We start from the raw sequence: 25,680 nt of genomic DNA, 5'->3' as shown, positions 1-25,680 counted from the left end.
CATCGACCGAAATCTGTAATGGACCCCCCATAATTCGTACATGAAAAAGAGACTGACAGCGATTTTCATGTTCTCGCTTTTCTTGGGGGAATGTCGTGGGCAGTGTCAGTGCGGTCGATGATGCAGCTCTACAACGCCTTATTCATTGGATTTGTTCACTACAGGCTCCATGCACTTGGAAGCATTCAAAAAAACAAACATACGAAGTCTGCAAAACGTTCAAGTTCAAGCTCTCCAGACTTGCCTAGGATTGCCGAAATGTGCCTCTACGGCCGCATCTGTATTCATCGCCCAGGAGCATCCAATCCCTACCTACCTAAAAGTTGATGCACTGAGTGCACATTTCAGACATACATCCCGGGTTCGCTCTCACCATCTTGCTAGTCTTCCTGTTAACAGGCCGCGCACATCGTTTACAGACGTCACTGATGAACATCGCGCCATTCTGCCGTCCAAGTTCACAGCAGCCTGTAGACCATCATCGCCACTTTGATGCCTGCACAATCCCCGTGTGCTTGTTTCAATACCTGGCATCAGGAAGAAGATCGACTTATCACAGATATAACTAAAACAAGACAGAATATTTCCATGAGCACCATGCAAACCGGGTGCATGTCTGCATCTCAATGAACTTTATCAGTTCTTTAGGCTCCGTGGTCATCTCCGCAAGGACTACAGAAATTAGGGTTAGGATAGCTCACCAGACTTCTTCGAAGGGTGCAGAACTCACCGCTCTTGGTGTTGCCATTGAACACATCAATCATCAGCGCCCTCAGTAGTGGTCTTTTTTCATCGACTTCAAAGCTGCCCTCTAAGGCCAACAGGTCGAGTAAATTCGACAACTACGTCACTCTGCCATCAATAAAGGACTTGACATTATCTTCCAATGGCTAACGGAGCACAGCGGCATAGCATGCAGTCCCCGCGCGGATGATGTCGCGCGAACTGCTCCCCACGACGGCGATTTTGTGTCGATCCCCATTTCAAGACCGAACGCAGCGGGCAGGCTTCGTGCACTTGCGCGCGACGTCACGCTTGCCGCGTGGAATTCCGGCCAATTTTCCAATTCACGTTTAAACTCTTTGGACCCAGATCTGAAGCTCTGACTTCCATCCAGCCTACTACGAAGTGAAGAAACTTTGCTGTGTCGCCATTGGCTTGGTGCAGCTTTCACCAACCATAACTATTTCTAAATCGGTACGGTTAATAGCCATGCATGTGCCATCTGCGGGTATGACGAGACTATATCCCACATTCTTTGTGACTGCCCTCTCTCAGCCGTGCGCTGGAGCGTCTAAATCCACGGCCACTGACGGAAACGAAGATTCTCGTCCGCTGGCCGTGGCGATCCTCGGCGTTGAAGGCCTCCAAGGCACTGCTCCGCTTCTTGCGAACTTCTGGCCTGCATGCTAGGTTGTCACTTTAACGAATGTTAACTTTTCATGGTGACATAAATGTTCTGCTACTCTCCTTTCTCTCTCAATTTTTTCTATCCCCTCCCCGTAGTTCTCCCCGTGTAGGATAGCAAACCGATTATTCTTCCGGTTAACCTCCCTACCTTTCCTCTTCTTCCTTCTCCTCCTTCCTGGTGCGTTTCTTTCTAAAGCATATGAGTAAACACCTCAGTGAATACGTTTCCTAGCATTGCCTACTCTGGGTATACTGTTTCCTCTCTAAATTGTTGCTTTGTCGAATACTTCATTGATTTGTTCTATTTTAATGATTGTTAGGAACATCTTTAGTAAAACGAGCTTCTGGGCAAGTTGGTTACTTTGCTTCCACATCACTGCAGCGTAAAGAAGACGAGCACAAAGGAAGAAAACACTTACGACACGTTTGTCCGTGTCGTAAGTGTTTTCTTCCTTTGTGCTCGTCTTCTTTACGCTGCAGTGATGTGGAAGTTAGGAACATCGTTGACCTTTGCCTAGGCCGCCAATCAATCGCGGTTGTGCTACCCCTGAGATGCTTATGAAGATAACGGCATCAAATATTCAAAGATTGCTTAAGTATTAGTCATTAATGCTTAGGCGTGCTTACCCCGCATAATGGCTCAAAATTCTTCTTGCCCTGCTTGCCAGCATAGGAACGAAAATATTGTGTTTTCCTGCCTCCCTACCATTTCTGCTTGGATTTCTTGCTTGTATTGCAGTGCTAGGATCACCGTTCTATTTATGAATACATATTGTAGTGAATTTGTAAGTTTTGCGTGCACAAATCTATCGCAACCAGCAACGCATTCAATACTGATATCTGAACATATGCACAACACGTTTCCTTTAGAAGAGCCAAGATGTCTTACTAATATGAAAAGCTGCTCATTTCTCTCTTATATAGCGGTAAAAATCAAATAACGACTAGAGATTAGTAGCACGAATGGTTCAACGTTAGCTCCTTGGGATCAAGAAATATCGCAGCCGTATTAGAGCTCATATACTGAGAATCCGACGCACTTTCGGGCGTAATGGGAGATTCGGGAGGTTCAAGGTTTGAGTTCCGATGCTGGTAGGTTCGAGATGCATTTTTCAAGATGCGTGCATCTCTGGGTCCCCACCCGTATGAGGCTCCAAGTTGCCCTGATGGTTACACTGATCACATCACATAAGCCATATACTTGAGAGACTTTATAAGAACAGGTAACTCTGTAAGCCTACCTCACTTGTGATTTCCGTGGCACAGAGAATTGCAGTTCAAACAGCAATGTTTTTCACGCCCCGCCGTGTCATGATTTTATGCGGCACATCTCTAAATACTTGGTTCCAACTAGGCCTAATTGTTTATTTTTGGAGGCGATTTTATATACAATGGTCTGTTTAAGACATCGAGCAAAACATAGCGATTTTCCTTTTAAACGTGCATTAAGCTGAGCGCTTGTGATATCAGCCCTGAAGCACGGGACTCACCCATATTTTGATGTTGTTTCAGATTATCCTCACCGCTTCCAACTCGAATCCCAAACATCAACAAAATTTAGCGGGAAAAAAAAGCCACGTGAAGAGTACTTTTGTAAAATGTTATAAGTCGCGGCATTTTGACGCTAACTAAGCCTATTTTTTGGTAAAACCACAACATATTCTTCGCAAAATTCTACATAAGAAGTAGTGGACAAGCTAAATTAGAATGAAGCAGCGGGGCCCAAATAGGACCGTTGACGCGTCGTTGACGTGCAGCGATGCTAGAAACACAATGTTCGGGAGAGGAGACAAACGAACCGATAGCAGGCTAATCAGCATTATGCGAGCAATGGGCTGCTTTTTCAGCATTTGTAATATTCTTGTTTCAAAAATAAGGAACGAAACGTAGGCGGACATACATCTCAATCACATTTCAATATAAAACGCTCATCTGCGTAATCTCGAACATGTCTGCAGTATACGGGACTCTCAATCGAAAAATGTGAAATTCACTTCAAATTATAAAAAAAAATCATGTCAGGTGTATATCCCACGACAACAGTAACTTCACTGACCTGTGAGCTTCATGGCTGAAATAGAATTTATATTCTTTCTCCATGCCGAGAAAGTAATGCCATTTAGTTTCTGCGCAGAAATTTGCAAAGAGAAGTAATCATTTCAACACCTGTCTTAAATTAGATGCCAGAGGACGAAGATGACGCACCAGGCAAACCACGGACCAGTATTGAGCTCACAAACTATTTTAGGCGAAGATTTTGCCCTCAAACTACATCTACCGGTCCAATTCTTTTATCTACCTACTTTGTCTCATTTACCTTTTGCCATCATCTTAAGAACCCTTAAAATTATGAACCAATTACCCAAGCAAAAGTATTACTTGAGCATACCTACGTATGAGTAGACTGGAAATCTCTTCTTCAAGCATATTATTATAATAAGGCGTCGGAAGTATATTTCATCGACAATGTTTAATGGACAAATGCGTGCCTGCGGCTTGTGTTTGAAATAGATTGCCCTTTTCAACGATGAAATAATGGTCGCGTTATTATGCCACTGGAGCCTGGATAATGTGCGCCTGCAGTATATTCAAAAAGTAAAGAATGCTAATAATAAGTAAACCTAAAAATAAACAAACAAGCAGCAACAATTGTCCTTTGTTATATTTTTCAATTTATATCTCAATTTCCTTTATGCGCAGAGATTACCAGCGGTGCGCTAATGACGGGCTTCGCTGTCCTGGTTCCTCACCTCGGATCGGCGGCCACGGTAAGGGTGAAAGCCGTGCACACTAGATAAACAGTTAATCCTACGTCAACTTCGCTTTACTGAAAAAAAATCATTACGATCCTAGTTGGTTGTAGCTTTAACCAAAGGGACCAAAATACTCAGGAGGTAACCGTAATGCGAGTAATCTATAGAATGTTACGCATTCTGTTCGTGATTTATTTTGCTTGCGAAATAAGTTGCATCATCCAGGCTTTTATTTTCTCTGGCACACTCATCACTTTCTCTATCAACCTGCATTTCAATCGTGACACTAGCCATTCTTCGACGACTCTAACAGAAACCGCAAAAACTGTAGTTGACTGCAGTAATTTGCGTTTCACCTTGCGCTGAAGAGAAGTATGGTAAAGGCATCAGCTTCCGTACTTAGCTCTTCGAATGGGCACCGGGGAGTATCGCAAATAATTTTATTATTACGGAGCAGCAAGGTGTGGTACACCGCCTAACCAAAGTCGTTTTCTTTCGGACAGGTACTGATGGCCCTCTACAGCGCTGCGGCCGGGCCGTTCGCCGGCTTGGTGGCCGTGGCCATCTGTCTCCTCTGGGCGAACACCAGAGTGCGCCACTTAAACGGACAACATAAAAGCGCGGAAGATTTACTAAACATACAACAGAAGATTTAACTTGTGCACAAGCGACACCCAATTCAATGGTTTGCTAAAGTAACCTCTTAAGGACTAGCAAGAAGGTTGAATTTGCACAGCCTTTTGGACTCTATTGGAGCCCCCGCTAAATTTTCTATATTTGATCTATCTACCTCGGTCAACTCCAAGTAACTGAGTCATTTCGTTTCCATTTTTTTATTAGAATGAGACGCAGTACGCAAGCACGTGCATGCAACACCATGCACCGGATCTATTATATCAAGCTTAATTTTTATTCTTGGCTTGTGTGTTTTATTTTCTTCATTTAGCAGTTTCTGGTTGCAAAAAAGGTTGTCAGTGTTCACGTCCTCTCTTTGAACTATTGTTGATCAAAACGCTCCCCTAGAAGTCTTGGGAAACAAGCAAGACATTTGGCCTTTCGAAATGCAACACGTCTGCCTGATATGGCGATAGCGAGCCGCATCAGATTCATGCGCCTGCTTTTATCTTTTCATGTTGCTGAAGATGGAGAACCTTGTAGGATTCCTGCGATACACAGTTCCTTTCATAGCCACGTTTTCAATCCCGAAGTTGAAGCATCGTGTCTAGCTTTTTTCCCTATTGACTCATGAGGGGAATACCCTGCATAATGAAATAAAACAGCGCAAGGGACGGGACGAAACACGGAGGAGTAAAACACAGACACGGACGCTGTGCAAGGCCGTCCGTGGCGCTGTTTTATTTCATTATGCAATACCAACTAGCCAGGCATCTTGCACTTCTAAATACCCTGCTGTTTCGCAGCAAAACAGCTTTGTTGGCTTTATCTGATAATTCTGTGTTTATGAAAGAAGTATTTTGTTTGTTAAGCGTAGCGCAGCTCTTACTTACTAAGCATTAAGCTGTATGAATATCTTCGTACTTCACCATTTGAATGGGCCAACCTGACAGCATTAGCTCCAGCACAAAGCAATCACGCTCATGCATGCACATTAATGCAAAAGCTGCGTCGCATGCAGCAGTTTAATGCGCATTTTTATCTTGAGAAATTAAACAAAAGTAATCTATAAAACTATTTAAGACTATGTAAAAGATAAACATGGCCTAGAATAGTCTCTCATGCTTTCCTACAATATTGATGTCTTCATAGCTGAGTTATGTTGTGTTGTGTTTGGTTTATTGGCGCATAAGCAGTTCATAGCTGATCATCGAATGCACGCTTTGGGTTGTGAAAGCAACATTTTCTCCGCAGTGGTGTTGTGTATAAAAATGAAGCATACTGCTCTTATTCCTCTACTCTAGCAATTAGGTTATTCCATGAGCGATCAAACTACCTCAATATCCTAATTTGTTTTTTTATGGTATGCTAAAATCGTTCAGTAAGCCGATAGTATATTTCTAGTGAAAAATTATAATATTTCGGGAGAAATAATGAACGACGTCGTGTCAGAGCAAGATTCTCGCACAGCACTCTTCGTAACTTTGCAATTACGCACACTTCCACATATCCAAGTCATCATGAATGCATTCCGTGCTCTAAAAGTAAAGTCAAGAATGAGTACGCCAAGCTTTTCTGCGCCCTTGTTAGGTAGGGGCAACAAGGCAAAGTATATGCTGCGCGTCGATAGCACAGCTTCAAAAAGGCTTCCTTCAACTTTCATTGCAAATATGTTTTGCATCTTCAACCCAGCATTTCGAGTCATTTATAGAGAGAAAACACATTGCACTCTTGGATACGAACTCTGAAAACACAAGAAATTCTGACGTACGGCAGACGTTCCACTGAATTGCACTGAGCCATCGAAAGTATGAGTGAGCGCTGCTAAACGCGGTTCTAAACGCGGTGCGTTTACGCCTAAGGTCGTGACATGCATTTCCCTTTCGCTTTGCTGGCGAATTGGCAAAAAATATGAAAATGCCGAAATTTTAGCGATTTTATGTGCAGTTATTTTCTGCATCGTGATATCATGTTAGGTCAATGACTGCATTCTTCCCGACGTCCCTGCTTAAAAGTCGTATAGCACACAAGAAAGGCCATAAACTGTAATAATTCATCGCAGGGCACCGCCGTAGCAACGTCATTCGTCTTCGCACTTGTCCTCTGGCAGACCGTGGGCAGAACATTGTCCGCAGTGGAGCCACTCACGGTGAACACCACCCTCCTCCTGTGCGCCCACAACACAATCGAAGCATACTCGATCCCCAGTGACATTGGCTCATCTGAACAGGCCTGCGCCAACAATGCGACTTGTTCCACGCCTGTACCGTATGAAGTGCAGTGAGTACACCAGCAGTGTTTGCAAAACTCACCCTCTTTCTACTTACAAAGGTCTTAACAAGAAGAAACACGTAATATAAAGAAAGCGACTTCCTTTATGCTGAAGGCCGCTTTTCTAATAACCTTGTAGAAGTTTGAAGATGCCGGCTAGTGAGTTAAAAAAAGTAAGGGGCCTAGATCGAAGCAGAGAAAGAAGGTATTTTCTTGATGTTTCTACCACTATTTTTTCAGTGTTTGCAGGGCATCAGATCCTGTAACGTAAAAAACAGGTGTATGTTTGCCAAACTATCACGAAAATCACTTTTATCAGAGAAAAACTGCATGCGCCAATCAGCCAGCTGGAGTGCCAAGGAGACAGTGAAAATTTATGCGACAAAGGCTATTCTGTTTAAAAACTCTTGAAAGACATACCTAAACGCTTCTGGCCAAGGTTGAATCCGATATAATACTCACAAAGTGACACCTTGCGCACCTGTGAGATGATAAAGAGAACATACTAAACCTGGAGGTGCAAATGGTACGAAACTTTTCTCAGCAAACCAGTTCCAGTGAATTCTCGAAGCGTCACGTGTTTCAAGGTTATGTTGGTGGAGGAAATATTTTAGGAGCGGAAGATTGACTTTCCAGGTCATACACTCAGGCACTCCGTTGGCTGGTGCGACCCGCTTTCGCGGCTGAGGATATGGACTTGGTCCTCGACCTGTGAGCTGGTCAGAGCCGCCTCTCACCCGGCTGAAAAATGCACACTAATTACCGGTTTACCTCACAAGCGCAGACCATACAATTAAATTTACCGTATAGAAGCACCTGAAAATATTTTATACCCGGCACCATCCTCCTAATGAGCAGAAATGGAAACCGAGGCTCCGCGTGAATAGCAGCACAAGTAATAAAAAGTCAGATCGCCCCAGCTCTTCCCGCACAGCTCGACTTTTACTTAACAAGCTTTTCTTTCCTAAGGAGTTTCAATAAATTTAAGCTTTGGAGACTATTAAGCTTGTTTGATAATTCGAAATTTTTATCCAATTAGTTTTTTGTAACTGTTATTCTTGCCCAGCTAAAAATTCCTACCGGTTTGGCAGGGTTTTTAGGAAAGACTGCTGAGCACAAGAACGCGGAATAAAATGCCGCCTATTGACGCGCCTTCTGGCCACCTGCTGACAGGATCTCCCATGGCGTTTGAGGGCGCAGAAATAAATACCGCGCACACCGTACGCGTTTCGGCGAAGGCTAAGTGCAAAGGACACCAGTATGGCATCCGATTTCAGTGAACGCTCAACAACTTCAGGTTGTCAAAAGTAATTCTTGCCTCTTCTATATGACGCTCCTCTTTCTCTTCTTTTCATCACTCTTTCGTTCATCCATTCGCGCACGGCATGGTTGAGGCATGCGTTTGAAATTCGATAACTGCTATTTCCTTTTGCCACAACGAAGTTAAGGGAACACGAACAAAAAAAAAGGCAGCCGAGTGCTATCTTTACTACAGTCACGCGTTCCGTGAGATTACTGGATAACGTCTATCCTCGTAAAATATACCTGGATCTGCGTTCGTCACTGCAGAATACTGGTTGCGTTTTCGCGTGAAGTGAGTTTACACGAAGGTTCTTTTGTGACTAAACGTTTCGTGTTTTGAGATGCGTAACTAGCTCAGGTAGTTGAATAATAAAGCGGCACTGTGCTGCATGAGATGCATAGAAACTATTTCGAACTACTGCTCAGCGCAAGGTGTAAATAAGGCTTAAGTGACCACTGGGTAAACTAACCTAATTGTCTGTAAGGTCGTTGCTGCCGTACATACGCTTTTCCACTTTCCAAAAAACAAGCCCATAAGGAACTCTTGTTCTACTAGCACGAAACAGCCTCCACCAACAACATGAGAAATTTTTTCGGACGTGGCCATAGTGCACGACTCACAGGGAGCATTACGAGTGCGTCATACTCCAAGCCGAGCAACATTTATCAATCGTCTCTGTTCTATCGTGGCCAAGGAAAGCCACTAATAGAGGCAGCCAGGGCAGAAAGGAAAGTGGGCTTTATTCGCAGACGCCTCTGCTTGTATAGCGCTTATCAATACAGTACTACGGCTTGGTTGTGCGCCTGAACTGATATCAGATATCACATTCTTCTGTTCTCAATGAAACAAAAGCCATTACAATTTCTACTTTGGTTCTTCCTGTAGTTTTCTGCAGCGCATCTCCCGGGGAGGGGGGGGGGGGGGGGGGGGGTTCACACCCGCGTGCTTCGTGGGAGTAATGGGACTGATGAGTGGTTTTCTGCAGGGTTAGTTTCCTCATCAGCTGTAAGGCTGGAACCGGCCTTGTTAAGTTCAGAACTCTCTCTTCCTGCAACTGTTGGTGCATCTCTTGATGGTCTTGGGGATAGGCTCTTTGGTGTCTGCTCGTCACCGAACGCCCTTGGCTCTCGTGAGGGTACCCGAGCTGGATCTCTTCTTGGAGAAGATAGGCTTTGTACCTCGCTTCCATGTTTCGGGAATCAGGAAAAGACCTCTAGAGATGAGATGTTTTGAACAAGGCGTTTCGGAACTTCTGAGCTTCCTAGACCGATCGCTTCTGTCTGCACCGTAGTTTTTTTTGGCCGCAAGTGATCGACATAAGTGAACTGTAGTCGCCCTTGAGCAATAATTATGTATGTTCCTGTGCTAACAACTTACTCGACAGTACCTTCTTCCCAAGACGCAGGCTCACCTCGTGTGTTCTTTACGTAGACTCCATCACGGACGGAGAAGAATTCTTCAGATCGTCTTCGTTCAGTACGTCGTTCCGTGTCTCGTGTCACACCTTCCAAGACGTCTCCTGCAAACCTTGGTTCCAGAAGGGTCAGTGGAACTCAGGGCAGGCGCTTGAGGAAAACTTCAGCAGGTGTCCGCGAAGTCATCGAGTGCGGGGTGTTTCTATAAAAAAAAAAGAAATTGGTTCAAAATGTTCTTGTATTGTACACTTCACTCCAGCATTTCCATCGCTCAGTACCTCTTTTAGGAGAGCTTCCTTGGTCGTTCTTGCAAGGCTTTCTGCGGCATCATTTGAAGCAGCATGATACGGATGTGTTCTTGTGTGTTTGATACTCTTGTGCCTCATGAACCCTCGAAATTCATCCTAAAGGAATTATTGGCCGTTGTCACTAATAACTTCTTCGGGGGAGCCGTAGGCTGCGAACTGTGTCCAGCTTTTTCAGAGTTCTGGCGGTTGTCGTTTATCTCATAGCGAACACTTCGATCTACTTAGTGTACACGTCTCCAAAACCTAGTAGGTTTACACCGCTTTTTGCACCCTAGTCAGCGTGAACCCCTTCCCAAACTTTCGTTGCACACCTCCAAGGTTGCAGAGGTCCGGCTGACTTTGCTAGACGGGTACTCTGACACACTTGACAATTCGGAAGAGTTTCTTTTGCTTCTTTGTCGAGAGAAGCCATGACACGCGTGACCTTGCCACCATCTTCTTCCGGGTATCTCTGGGTGCGCTTCATGCAGTAGCGAGAGTTAATGAGCATGCAAGGTTCGCGGCACTATCACACTATTGCTCCCAGTTAAGCAGCCTTAATCTGCAGAGAGTTCATCTCTGCGTGCAAAAAATTTGCCGACGATTACATTACTTCCTAAAGCGAAATTTTAGCGCAGCTCATCAGCTGTTTCAGCTTTCTTAGAATTGGAGACAGCCATCCTTTCGAACCTCCACTGTGAACGCCATGCCTACGTGCGCCGCTTCGAAAGACCCTATCACCGCTTCCAGCTCAATCATGTGGCTCACAGGTGCTAAGAGTAAGAAATCATCCATGTAACAAAAACACTTCGCAAACCCTCAACTCATAAGCTCTTGTTCGAAATCTCTGTCACCTGGCGCCAAAACCAGGTCTGAAAGAATTGGCGCAATACACGAGCCTGCACAGCCCCTTTTGCCCTGAGTGTCAAGCACACCTCCATCTTGAACAGACACACTTCTGAAATACACCTGAAGCAAGTCAATGAACACGGCTACTGACGTCCCACAAGTATTCTGAAACCGGACGAGGCCATATTTTTCGATGCTGGCCTCAACCGCTTTTTGCACCGCAATATGGGGAATTTTACAGTTCATATCCGCTGCGTCGACTTAGATGCACGTCAAAGGATGCGTCGTCTTCAAAAATTCAATCACCTCAGAAGAGTCACTTATGTTGAACGGGTCGTCGATCGGAAGAACACCAAGATGTGTCTGCAAGAAGTCTGCCACCTCCCTTTGCCAGGAGCCCTTGTCCTCGACTATTGCTCTGAAAGGATTGACTTCTTTGTGCGTTTTTACTGTAAAAAGGGCCCTAAGCGAGAGCACACGGCTGGCCTTGTCTGCGACGGCAAGTTTTTCCATAACATGCCAATCTATCCCACATACTCTGGGCTTGCCGTCGGCACTCTCCTCCTCGAGGCTTGCAGCTCTCGAATTCAGACGAGTCGAAGGTCGCATTGCTCAGGTCCAACTCGGACACAAAGATCCGGGTTGTGACAAGAGCCCTAGAAGTCGCGGAACGGCACGGGCTCATGGCCACTTGATGGGGCTATAACCCCACACCATCTGCTACATTTGTCAGCGGAAATAAAGTTTATCCTCCTCCTCCATTCCATGCGACAAGCATGCTTTTGCCACTTCAAGACGTCTCTTCATCTTCCCAAGTGTTTTCTTTACGCATTTGATTTCTTACTCTCAGCACCAGTGAGCCACATGACAGCCGGAGGCGCTGATAGGGTCTCTCGACGGAGGTTCGAAAAGATGGCTGTCTCCGATGTTTAGACACTTCCATAAACCTGGTAGATGAGCATACGTGCTGGTCTTATATTATTATTTGCGAGAGGCCACTCCTAAAGTTGGATTCAGGCCATTCCAAGGTTGTTAAAAGAGATATGAGTGAAAACAGCGCGAAAGAAGCCCGAAGGCGAAACGAAGAAGGGACAGGAAAGAGCGCTGTACTGGCAACTGAATTTTTATTCAGCGAAACTCGGACATTATATAGGAAGGCAGTGGCAAAGATAATCAGATGCAGTCAACGTCACATGGTGTAAAGAGCCATAAAAGCGAAAGAAACATAACAGGGTGAACAAGCTAAAATTCAACTGAATCAAACAAGGGATGATAACAAAAAGAGATACGTTTGATGACTATGAACAGTGAAAGTAACAAGGTGTAAAGAGCCATAAAAACGGATAAAACATCAATAGCGGGTAACAAGAATAAAACCGATAAAAACTGACGAAATGAAATTGTGAAAAGAATAAAAACTGGCTGAATATGACATCGTGGGGATAAAAAGGTGCACAGACCTTAACAATAAAACGATGAAACAGAAAATACTGAATGATTGAAACACACATAGTCAGCAATAAAAACTTAGCAATGGAGTTCTAAAAAGGCAAGTTCACTTCCGTACAATGATTTTGACGCGTCACTGACACATTCCAAGCCCTTTCTTTTTTTACAGAAGGCTTCATTTAACTCCCGGGCTACGCTGTCTCTACTTCTATCTAAAACGACAGTTTCGCGTAAACGAGGCATGCATTTGCATTTTTTGCAATGAAGCGCTAGATTAGAGCCAGTGCCTTTTTCAGGTGAACGCTGGTGTTCCCTTAAACGTTCGTTCAAGCACCTTCCAGTTTGTCCAATATAAACTTTGTCGCAAGTAAGCGGAATCTGATAGATCACCCCTTCCCTACACCTGACGAACATGTTGGCGTGCTTTACGCCACAGGTTTGCTCACTTGGTTTTTCGTTATTAATCCTATTACACAACTTAGCTCGCTTGCAAAGGAGCAGAAAACACTACGGGAATCTTATATTTATTGGCGGCTTTTTTCAAATTATGTGCTACACGGTGGGAATACGGGACTACGGCTGGTCTCACCCTCTTGTCGCTTTCCTGAGTAACATTTTTCTTCATGCCTTTAACTTTCTCAAGAAAAGCTTCAGTCACTGCCGATATCACTGAATGCGGAAAACCTGCCTGTAGTAACCGTGCGGTCTGCAGTTGGAAACTTTCTTGCATGCAATGCTCACATGATTTCATTAGAGCAAATCCTAATCCTGATGTGGCTATGGCTTGTTTCACTGTTTTTGAGTGAGCCGACTCGTAGGACAACAGCTCTTTTTGACTTCGGGGTTTGTACATCCAACACAATCTGTCTCGTTCCAAGGAGAGTTCCAAGTCCAAAAACTGTAACTTGTTGTTCTGTGGCAATTCACAAGTGTATTCCAAACCATGACTGAGTTCTTTAAACGCATCCAGAATTTCATCTGTAGTGGCTCTGTAAGTTGGTGCGTCTTGCTTGGTTAACACAACTAAAAAATCTTCAACATACCGGAAAACCTTTAGCACTTTGTTCTTGTCAAACCTATCGTCCAGATTTCTGTCAACTGCTGCGAGAAAAATAGAACTTAACACCGGCGCAACGCAGGACCCTGTGCAAATTCCTTTCTTCGGTATGTACACCCGATTGTCAAACTCAACCACAGTAGCACTAAGGTAGAATCCCAACAAAGATAGAAAACTCTCCATTGAAATACCCGCTGAATTTGAAACAAAACACCTTTCTTTTCAATACAAGACTGAACAGGTGAGAACAGATCCTTGTGTGGAATAGAATAGAAAAGGTCCTTGGCATCTACTGAAAACGCGCTACCAATGCTTTTGCAGGATTGAAAGAACGCTATCATTTCCGTCGAGTTCTTTGTTCCGAAGGGATCCTCAATGACAAGAGAGTTTAAATGCTTTAACAGGTATTGGCTAATAATCCTTTGGTAAGCGTACCGCTCACTAACAATACACCGCAACGGAACCTCCTCTTTATGAGTCTTAGCAGTAAAAAACATGGTAAGAGTCTTTTCTTTGCACTTACTTATAGAATTTACCAATTGTTCCAATTCCAAGTTCTTGCAGAGGGCGACAGCTCGCGATTTCACTTTACTGGGCTTGAGGCTCGTCAGAGTGAAGTTCTTTTCCACCGCACAGCGGGTCCTTTCTTTCTAGATTCCGGGCGGCACGTTTGCACGTTTGCAAGAGCTTCGTTTGCAAGTATTTCTGGTGTCTTCCTGACCGCTGGAGTGCCGTTACTACAACGTGACATCTGTTGGAGGTGCTGGGTAGCCTTCCATGTTCCGGACACCCCCTACAAGTCGTGACGCCAGCCCTCTCAGTCATCTATCGCAGGATCTGAGTCCAGTCCACCGCGCAAGCCGACGCCTTCAAGGGGACGCACCTGAGTTCGGGATTCTGCCGGACCCTACCCGGAAATGCAAACCAGTAGCAACGTCCACCATGAGCTTGCCCCAGACGATGCCTGCAATCATTCTTCACCAGCCCCAGGTACCACCAACCTTCGACGCTTCGCCTGGCGCCGACCCCGAAGAATGGCTCGAACAGTTCGACCGTGTGGCTGTCTTCAACAACTGGGATGATGCTACCAAATTTAGGTCCGTCTTCTTCGCCTTGGAGAGACCAGCAAGAATCTGGTTTGAGAATGAGGAATCCAGCCTCACGAACTGGGAAACCTTCAAGGAGCAGCTTCTGAAGATCTTTACTAACGTCGTGCGAAAGGAGAGAGCCCAGCAGCTGCTACATTCTCGCATAGAACATCCAAACGAGACCGTTGCAATGTACACTGAGGAAATGAAGCGTCTCTTCCGACGTGCCGACGCAGACATGAAAGAAGAAGAAAAAGTAAAGCTTCTTATGCGAGGAGTCAAAGAGCAACTCTTTGCGGGCCTCGTACGGAACCCACCCAAAACCGTCACGGAATTCGTCGAAGAGGCATCCATTATGGAAAAAACTGTTGATGCCAGAGCCCGCCAGTATGACCGTAAGCAGCGCCTTTTGTCAGGAAGCTGCATGGACACTGCTAAGAACGATAACCTGCGGGATGTTATACGGGAAATTGTGCAGAAGAACTCCGACGATTGCTGCCAACGGGAACGCGTCCGCAGCTTTCATCGCTCACAGACGTCATCCGGGATGAGGTTCAACAGTCCTTGGGTGTGACGCTGACAACGACGCAGTTTCTGCAGCCCACAGCCATGACTTACGCCCCAGCTGTGCGCCGTCCTGCACCTCGACGACGGGACCCAAGCCCCTATCGCCCTCAGCCGGCTGCGTTGGACCGCCGCCCTTTCGCCCCAACCCGCCCGTCCTACGAGCATCGCACACATCCGAGGAAATGCGACGAATGGAGAACTCCAGACCAGCGCCGCCCACTATGCTTCCACTGTGGCGAAGCCGGTCACGTCCTCCGGCACTGCCCATACAGAAGACTGGGCATCCGAGGGTTCTCTTACGACGCTCCACGAACCCGCCCCGCCCAGCGACCAGCCGGAATCGACGAGTTTTTGCGTCGGGAAGGATGCTCATCGCCGAGCCGCCTATCACGTTCCCCGTCGCCATCTTCACCGCGCTTTCTATCTCCTAGCCGAGGTTACACGATGCGTGGACGCTCCCCCAGCCACCGAAGGTTAAACTGAATAAAGCAGCCTCTGGAGGTGAGGTTGCTTCTGAGCGCAAGATCAAAGATCCTCCATCGACGAAAACGCAAGACCATGCCTCAACTTCGACGATAACACCGACGACGACGACGACGACGCGGCCAGACTTCAACCTTATACCACCGCCCAGAGAAGAAACGTCGGAGTTCGCCCACCGCAGCCTCACTCCCCGACAAAGCCGAGATTGTACATACGAAGACAACGCGCAATACGAAAACACGAACAAGTAACCTTGAAGTTATGGTCAACGGCCACACGGTTACTGCCTTGGTGGACACTGGAGCTGACTACTCTGTCATGAGTGGGCCATTCGCTGTCCGACTCAGGAAAGTAACAACAACTTGGGATGGCCCGCTGATCCGCACCGCAGGTGGTAACCTGATTACGCCGTCGGGACGCTGCATCGCGAGAGTTACTGTCAATGGGAGAACCTGTGCTACAACCTTCCTGGTCCTACAGCAATGCTCGCGAGATGTGATTTTGGGAATGGACTTCCTGAATGAACATCGGGCGATCATTGACCTTCGATCCAAGTCGATCAAGCTTTCCACGGACAAAGCCATGCCTGTTGCGACGAGTGCGACTCATCACGTTGCCTTAAACGTCCTCGACGAAGCATTGAGCGTGCCGCCCCGATCGAGTGTCCTCGCCTGCATTGGTACTGGAGACATCAAACCTGCCGAAGGCGTCATCGAGGGGAATACCCAGCTACTCCTGGATCGAGGACTGGCCGTCGCAAGGGGAGTCGCCCAAATCCGAAATGGCCAAGCCCAGGTGTTGCTAACCAACTTTACCGAGGAATACCGGTATCTAAACAAAGGTACGACGATCGCTTTCCTCGACGAGCTGGCAGACATCAGAGACATATTTGCCCTACCCGACCAACCCGTAGAACCATCTGAACAACGCCATCAACCAACGTTTGATATGAACCCAGCATTACCACGTAGCAGAGAAGACCAAATACGCAGTCTTCTTCAAAAGTACAGCGATTGCTTCTCTCTAGCATCGAATGTGCGACGAACCCGGCTTGCCAAGCACCGCATTGTCACAGACGAATACGCCCGACCACTGCGGCAGAGCCCCTACCGCGTATCACCGCTAGAACGCCAAGCTATCCGCAAGCAAGTTGAGGAAATGCTTCATGACGACGTCATCCAGCCATCGAGGAGCCCCTGGGCAGCACCAGTCGTCCTAGTGAAAAAGAAAGACGGCACCCTTCGCTTTTGCGTCGATTACCGCCGCCTGAACAGCATTACGAAGAAGGATGTCTACCCCTGCCCCGCATCGACGATACATTGGACCGGCTGTGCAACGCTAAGTACTTCTCATCGATGGACCTGAATAGCGGCTACTGGCAAATTGAAGTCGACGAAAGAGATCGCGAAAAGACTTCGCTGATCACACCAGACGGACTCTTCGAGTTCAAGGCGATGCCATTCGGCCTCTGCTCTGCCCCAGTGACGTTCCTGCGAGTAATGGATACGGTGCTCGCAGGCTTGAAGTGGCAAATTGGTCTAGTCTACTTAGATGACGTTTTTGTCTTCTCCACAAGCTCTGACGACCACCTCAGAAGGCTTCGGATAGTGCTGGAAACAATCAAGTCTTCAGGCCTAACACTGAAACCAGAGAAGTGCCACTTCGCCTACGAGGAGCTGCTGTTCCTTGGTCACGTCGTAAGCAAGGATGGAGTCGCCCAGACCCTCAGAAGACGGCTGCGATCGCAGAGTTTCCACATACTAATGGCAAAAAAGCTATATGCAGATTTCTTGGATTGTGCGCTTATTACCGGCGATTCGTCAAGAACGTTTCGCGCATCGCTGAGCCTTTGACCCAACTTACCAAGGCGGACGTGCCTTTTAAATGGGAAATGCCGCAAGAGGAAGCGTTCAAAGAGCTAAGGCGCCGCTTACAGTCCCCTCCTGTGCTCGGGCACTTTGATGACAACGCCGAAACCGAAATCCATACCGATGCAGTGTGGGCTTAGGAGCGGTGCTCGTTCAGAAAAATGGTGGAGATGACAAAGTTATCGCGTACGCTAGCCGTTCACTGTCGAAAGCCGAAGCCAACTATTCGACGACCGAGAAATAATGTCTCGCCATTATTTGGGCCACGTCGAAATTTTGCCCCTACCTGTACGGACAACCATTCAAGGTTGTGAGCGATCACCATGCTCTGTGCTGGCTAGCCAATTTGAAAGATCCCTCCGGGCGCCTTGCCCGTTGGAGCCTGCGTCTTCAAGAATTCGACATAACTGTAGTCTACAAATCTGGCCGCAAACATTCCGACGCAGACTTCTTGTGGCGAGCCCCCGTCGACGCAGCATGCGAAGAAGAAGACGACGATGCTTTCCTAGGACCGGTAAGCGCCAGCAGTTTCGCGCAGCAGCAGCGCTCGGATCCTGAGTTGCAAAGCATAGTTGATTACCTGTAAGGCAAGACCGCATCGCCTCCTCGAGGATTCAAGCGCCAACTGTCGTCCTTCGTCGTTCACAATAATGTCCTCCTGAAGAAGAACTTCGCGTCCAACAGGACAGCACATCTTCTTGTCGTGCCCAAGAATCTTAGGCAAGAAATTATGCAGGCATGTCATGATGAGCCGACTGCGGGGCATCTCGGGATTGCTCACACGTTGCACCGCATCCAGGAGAAGTACTATTGGCCGCGGCTAGCTGCCGACGTTTCCCATTACGTGAAAACATGTCATGAGAGTCAGCGACGCAAAACGCCTCCGATTAGACCAGCCCGACTCCTGAACCCCATACCACCTCCAACTAAGCCCTTCCTCCTCGGCCCCTTTCCGACTTCATCATCAGGTAACAAGTGGATCATCGTGGTCACCGACTACATGACCCGATACGCCGAAAAAGCGTTGCGTAATGGTACCGCAACAGAAGTCGCAAAATTTTTTGTCGAACAAATTCTGCTGCGACACGGCGGCCCCGAAGTGCTCATCCGAGACAGAGGAAGGGCATTTACAGCGGAGCTAACGCAAGCCATTTTAAGCTACAGCCAGACAAGCCATCGGAGGACAACTGCCTATCATCCGCAAACCAACGGACTCACAGAGCGTCTGAACAAGACCATAGCAGACATGCTCTCCATGTACATCGACGCCGAACACAAGACGTGGGACTCTTCTGCCCTACGTGATCTTCGCCTATAATACTGCCGTCTAGGAGACAACCAGGTTTACCCTATTCCAGCTGGTATACGGCAGGAAGCCCACGACAACACTCGACGCAATGCTCCCGCACGTTTCCGATGAAGACAACCTCGACGTCGCCACCTACCTTCATCGCGCCGAGGAAGGCCGAAGACTTGCGCGGCTTCACATCAAAGACCAGCAGCACACCGACGCCCGACGCTGCAGTGTAATCTGCGCCGACGAGACGCGCATTGCAAGCCAGGTGATCGGGTTTGGATATGGACGCGAGTTCGCCGCCGTGGATTGAGCGAAAAGTTGCTGCGACGCTACTTTGGCCCGTAGAGTTCTCCGTCGCATCGGTGACCTCGACTATGAGGTCATCCCCGACGGCACGACAGCATCTCAGCGACGTCGCACACGCCCGGAAGTCGTACATTTCGAACGCCTGAAGCCATATTACGAACGCTAAAAGGACTCGAAGTTTGCATTCTCCGTGTTTATTTTCATTTCAAAGCATCGAGACGATGCTTCTTTGGGAGGGGGGTATTGCCACATATCATTTTAGTGTCCGCTCGTTCGCGCTCAAGCCCGCAGGAAAAGGGTTTTATCATTTTTGTTCGTGACGCGAGAAGCGACCGGACTAATTTCGATTGATCACAGCCATGAAGAGCTGCATCTATGTTTCCAGATAACTCTAGATGATCTCGACCTGTTATGTCGAAGTTTCTTTGCCGGCTTTAAATTAAACGATGCCGCGAGCAGCGGGCATTCGTAGTTCGACTACTGACGAGCACGTTTGTTGCTTACGCCGCCGCCGAGTGATTCAGTTGTTTTGCGGGCGCAAGTCAGCCCAAATAAAGAGCTTCGTTTTCAAAACTGGTTGGTGTCCTCCTGACTGCTGTACTGCCGTCACTACAATGTCACAATATCTATGATATGACCAGCAAGCCCTGCTGCACAACCTAGCTATTCGCTGCATCTTAGGCACTGTGAGGACCGGATCCTCTTCGCAGTCTCCGCAAAAAAAGCAACTTGAAATAAAAAACTACAGATGCTTATGCAATGTTACGACAAGCACATATGTGAAGCAGAAAAACAAGAAATCTGTTATCGCTACAAAATCAGAAGCAATAACTAAGCCAAACGAAGAAGACCAGGCCCATCACGAGCAATCTTTAACCAGTGAGCTCACCGGTTTACCTGATGGTGCGGTCTGTATGCTGTTCAGATACCATTCACAGGAGGAAGAAATGCATGGTCCGCGTTGACATGTTGGTATTCGGTAATACCAGAATACCAACAGGGGCGTCAGCGAAACTTGCGTGGCCCTTTCAGATAGGGAATTCTCCTGTTTTGACAATCGGCTGCACTCTGCTAGCGTTCAGCTTATCTTTTTCTTGCCAACGCGTTAATTTGTTCCGACGTGGTTTTGACGCGTGCAGTTTCAGATGGTGACCATATATATAATTCTTTCTTTTTCTATTAAGTTCAGTTGCGAGTGAGCGCTGGTGGTGTCTCTCTTCTTCTTCTTTGTGTTATGTCAGAGTGTGCACTATTTTTGTCATGATGGTATTCAGTAGCTATTGCTGTCACTCCTAAGCTGGGCTGCTGCACGCGGCGGTGCTGAATCTGCCTGAACCTTTCTGCATGCGGACAGCGAACAAGATTTCACCTTCGAAGACGACAAGAGAAATCGTGTGCGATCTCCGGCTAATATTCTCGCCGTGACCCGACACAGAGTTCTCAAAAGTGAGGCCTCGTAGCCCTCTTTCTTCTCCTCCTAACCTTCTCTCTGGAGAGCAGAGGCCAGTTATTGTTGCGAAAGCAATACTAGTGCCGTCACGAAAAAAGCCGACGACATGTGTGCGTGGCTCTGTACATGCAGCTGGTACAGAAGAGCCCAGCAATGGCAAGAAAAATAGGGTGACATCATCAAGCGGCCGCATGACGCACACAGCAAGTCGAGCACCACCAGTTCGGACAATCCTCTACATGTCGTTTGCATATATATATATACTCGGAACTGGCTGACCTCCATGTGGCGCCGTTTTCCCAATATCTTTCCGGCCAAAACTGCGACGCAACCGTTTGTCGTGCAGCGTTCCCGGTGGTGTCAAACGCGCACATGTTTGTGTGTGGGTAATGTGTATGTGTATGCGTGACAATAGACTCAGGGAGAGCAATGCTTTCGTATTCTCAGCCGTAAGCAGTCTTAGGAATCATTTTTCTTACCTCGACCATACCTCTCTGCCTTTCTCCAAATAAACCTACCGCTTCCTTTCCCTGTTGGCTGCTTACTTGCTATTTATTTATTTATTTATTTATTTATTTATTTATTTATTTATTTATTTATTTATTTATTTATTTATTTATTTATTTATTTATTTATTTATTTATTTATTTATTTATTTATTTATTTATTTATTTATTTATTTATTTATTTATTTATTTATTAGTTACCTGCATCGCCCCGCAGGGCATTACAGCAGGGGGGTACAGACTTTATTATAGGTATAAAACAATTATTGCAGTGCATGGAAAAATGCTTCATTAGATGTAATACATACAATGCTCGATGGTAAACTGTTCCAGTCCCGAATAGTTCTAACAAAAAAAGAATAACGCAAGACGTCACCCTTGCAACACTGCAGGCGTGGTCTGTGGCGTGCGTCGTGAATAGCATCGCGTGCAGTGTTCTTGCTTTCCCCTTCTGACACTGGCATGCAAGCCGTAAAATGGGCCCCGCTAATAAGGACCTTTCTTTCATTTCATTTCATTTATTGTTCCCTTAAAGGCCCGAAGGCATTACATAAGGGGGGCATATTGGTTTACAACGGCGATGATGGGAACATGCATAACAATAAAAAGAACAAACATACAAACAAACATAAAAGGGGTTGTAGTCACATCAGGGTTTCCCAGCAGGTGATACATCATTCATTAAAGATATATGAAGCAATACTCGCTATAAAGAGCGCAGAAGTGATCAAGATCTATGTGAGATGAATTTTTATTTTCTCGCGGAATGTTTTGTGATCAGTGGATGCAGCTATGTCGTTAGGCAGTGAATTCCATAGTGCTATTGCGTTGGGGAAAAATGAGTTGTTGTAAGCAGACGTGTGGCCACTGATGCGTGCTATCGGGTTACCGTGACTAAGCCGGGAGGACGTTCGTAGTGGGGCGGCTAATAGAGCGTGCCGTGATCTTGTGTTATGATAAAATGTAAGAAGTAAGCATAGGCGGGAAACGACGCGGCGTGATTCTAGTGTTGAGAGACGGAGGGACTGCTTGAGTGCGGTGACACTGGCTTCTCTTGAGTAACATGAAGTGATGAACCGAGCTGCACGATTTTGGATCGATTCCAATTCGATGGTGAGATACGACTGCCATGGGTGCCAGATGGATGATGCATACGAGGGGGTACCCAAAAGAAACCGGAATAATTTTTTGAATCGGCACAGCTTCTGTGGTACCGCGTTTTGCCGCTAGGAGTGCATAGAACGAACATTTCAGAGTCGGTAAGCCGAGTTCCGTCGCTGAAGGAGGTCAGACTAGTTCAGGCAGAGTTTTAGAGTGACGACTGTTTTGTGTGAGCGTCGTTTTTGTAATGGCTGATTTTCGTGAACAGCGTGCGCCGGTGAAATTCTGATTTTTTCTCGACAAAAGTGGAACGGAAACTCTTGAAATATTCAGAAAGACGTTCAAGGACGATGCTATGGGGGCAACTCAAGTGTTCCTGAATTAAATCCTGAATCAAAGCAACAGTCATGCCAATGCAAAACTTCAAATTCACCTCGCCTCAAGAAAGCTCGTCAGGTGAAATCAAACCTCAAAACAATGCTGATTTGTTTTTTCGACGTAAGAGGAGTCGTCCATTCAGAATTTTTTCCGCAGGGTCAGACAGTTAACCAGGCTTTCTGCTTGTATGTTTTGAAAAGATTGGGCAACAGTGTTCGGTGGAAGCGGCCTGATTTGTGGCAGACGGGTGACTGGTTTTTCCACCACGGCAATGCCCCTGCTCACACAGCCCTGTCTCTACGACAAATTCGGACCAAAATGGCATGACCTCTGTTCCTCAACCCTCATACTCACCCGACCTTGCCACGTGCTACTTTCTTTGTTTCGTAGAATGAAAAGACAGGTGAATGGAAAGCGTTTCGCTGATGTTGCTGAGGTGAAGAAAAAAACGACGGAGGGACTGTCAAGCACCACAAAAGATGAATTTAAACAATGTTTTGAAAAATGTAATGAAAGATTCGACAAACGTATCATTGTAAGTGGAGAGTACTTTGAAGGATATTGAAGGTCTGTGCTGAAAATGTGAAAAAATAAGTTCAAACAAAAATAAGTCCGGTTTCTTTTGGGTACCCCCTCGTACTCTAATTTTGACCGCACAAATGTTCCATACGCGAGTTGTTTTATCTTAGGGGATGCAGATTTCAGATTTATTCTCAGGTAGCCAAGTGTGCGTGAAGTGTCGGAGCAAATGGTTCTAATGTGGGTGACCCAAGAAAGTGTTGATGTGAGATGTACACCTAGATATTTATAAGATTTTGCAACGGTTATAGGGACTGATGAAATGCTGTAAGTGTGATTCGTCAAGGTGTGTTTGCGAGTGAAGGACAACTATTTGCACTTAGAAAGATTTAAAGGCATCTGCCATTTTTCACACCATGATGCAATAAAGTCAAGGTCCTGTTGCAAAGTGAGGTTATCGGTTGGGCTACTTATTGCATTATAGATGACACAATCATCCGCAAAGAGTCGCAATTTGCATTCAATATTAGAGGGCAGGTCGTTTATGTATATTAAGAAGAGTAATGGTGATAACCAGGCCCCTTGAGGGACACCAGATGTTACATCTGTTAAGGGTGACTGGATGTTATTGGCGGGTGTGAACTGCGAGCGTCCTTTTAGAAAATGTTCGAGCCAGCATATCAGATTGGCAGGAATTCCCAGGAACGAAAGTTTCGCAAGCATATGATTGTGAGGGACGCGATCAAATGCCTTCGAGAAGTCCAAGAAGATTGCATCTATTTGGAGGTTATCGTCTATGGCCTTAAGGATGTCTTGGGTGAACTCTGCCAGCTGGGTTTCGCATGAAAATGATTTCCTGAAGCCATGCTGATGGGGATAAAAGAAATTAATTGAATCAAGGTGGGACATTAAGCTTGATGATATAATGTGCTCTAGAAGTTTAGAAGATATGCTAGTAAGGGATATTGGACGATAGTTAGCTGGGCATGCGCGATCACCTGTTTTGAAAATGGGAACAATTTGGGCTATCTTCCAATCGTCAGGAATGATTCCGGTGTCTAAAGATTGGGTAAATATTAGGTGTAGTATCTGGCTTGATAATGATAGAGTGTTTTTAAGTAGTTTACTGTTTATTTGGTCACATCCTGCAGATGATGAGAGCTTGAGTGAACTGATTAATTTGGAGATTCATTCGGGGCTAATTTGAATTTCCTGCATTTCTTTTTGACTATTGGTTTGCAAAACTGTGGGTGTAGAATTCCTGACAGGCGAAATCACAGATGAGAAGTAGTCATTTAAAAGTTTTATGCATTGATTAGTATCAGCTGGTTCGCCATGAGGTCCTACAAGATCGAACCGATTAGATTTATGTTTAGGGGAGAGGATACGCCAGAATTTGGTGGGATTTGTTCTGAGAATGGATAGCAAGTCAACAGAAAAAAATTCCCAGCAAAAAAAGTAATAAGCGGAGAATAAAACATTCCTAATCTGTGGTCAGTGATTCAGTTGCTTGCTTCTAAAATAGAGATTTCTTGCGCAGCGGCGAGAAGGATGCATTCCCTCTGTACCAGCTGTCCTCCTACTGGTGCTCACTCATGGCCATGGCAGCCACCGTGTCACTCAGTCTCGGGCTGAGCCTTATTTTTGGTGAGCATGATTCCACACTTTTATTCTCTGCAGCTCGCTGTTCTGACGCTATTTAGGCTGTTGAGATCTTTAAAAAGAGCCTGCGTGCATGAACGACCACCTCCAATGAGAAATTTTGACTCGTATTTTGTCTGTTTCGCTGCACAGCAGTACAGAAGTGCGCGGAATAAAATGGTATGGAACATTTTTTGGGAAGGATCTGTCCAAAATATGCCAGTTCGTTATTTCATTTTAAGCTCACGTAACCTCCGCAGGATTAAAACATGGAGGGTGGTTTTTTTTGTATTCATTAAAAAATGCTGATTTTTTAGCAACCATTTTGGTCATTCAATTTTTTTTCTGCCACCGTCTCTCAGGAACGAAGCGAAGACTCGAAGGAAACCGGCGGCTTTTCAGTCCTGCTTTCATGCGCCTTTGGGTGTGGCTTGGCCTCATCCCTGACAATATCAAGGTGGGCCACATTTTCGCTTCGCAGCAGCAAGGGCCCAAGTCCCCGGATGTCGTTAGCTAAGCCAGTGTTCCTGGTTGAGAAATGCTGTCAGACAGTGTGATGGAGACATCACATGGGGTGTTTGAATTATGAAAAAATTGCATTTCATGGTAGCACATTGATTTTGGAATGTGCGGCGTACTGTTGAGAGATAATTAATATTAGTACTGCTGCCAAGGGTAAGAAATATTATGGCGAGAAAGATGTTGGAGAAAGAAGTTGCATGCAAACGCTCTCCATCTAAATCTCGAAGATAGGTTCTTTTGTAGATGCATTTTGTAGACGTGTACTTTGTTTCTCAGAATCTTGAATGGTCCAACTGCCATCAGAAACTGTGACACACAACACCTTCTCAGCCTAATTTTCTTATCTATCCTTCTCTGAACCTTTCCTGTAAGGGCAACAATAGTAGCACGAAATACGCTTTACTAGCAAATCGAGATTGCTGATACATATTCGGCAGCGACCCTAATCGGCGCTTGTGCAATGTGTTAAACTTGCAAATTAAACTAAAAACATGCCAGCATAGAGCTGAGTGGCGTTCTCACACTAACTTCTTCATATTGTTTGC

The 25,680-nt window shown here is 46.1% G+C and overlaps 1 pseudogene; it reads left to right on the top strand.

Annotated features, from left to right (window-relative positions):
- Positions 1 to 25,680, top strand: part of LOC149337572 (putative sodium-dependent multivitamin transporter) — a 60,272-nt pseudogene that overhangs the window by 32,172 nt on the left and 2,420 nt on the right.

The sequence above is a fragment of the Amblyomma mixtum genome, chromosome 7, assembly GCF_055824585.1.
Source record: "Amblyomma mixtum isolate Tamu chromosome 7, ASM5582458v1, whole genome shotgun sequence".
Classification (NCBI taxonomy): Eukaryota; Metazoa; Arthropoda; class Arachnida; order Ixodida; family Ixodidae; genus Amblyomma; species Amblyomma mixtum.
This window is presented reverse-complemented; position numbering and strand designations above follow the sequence as displayed.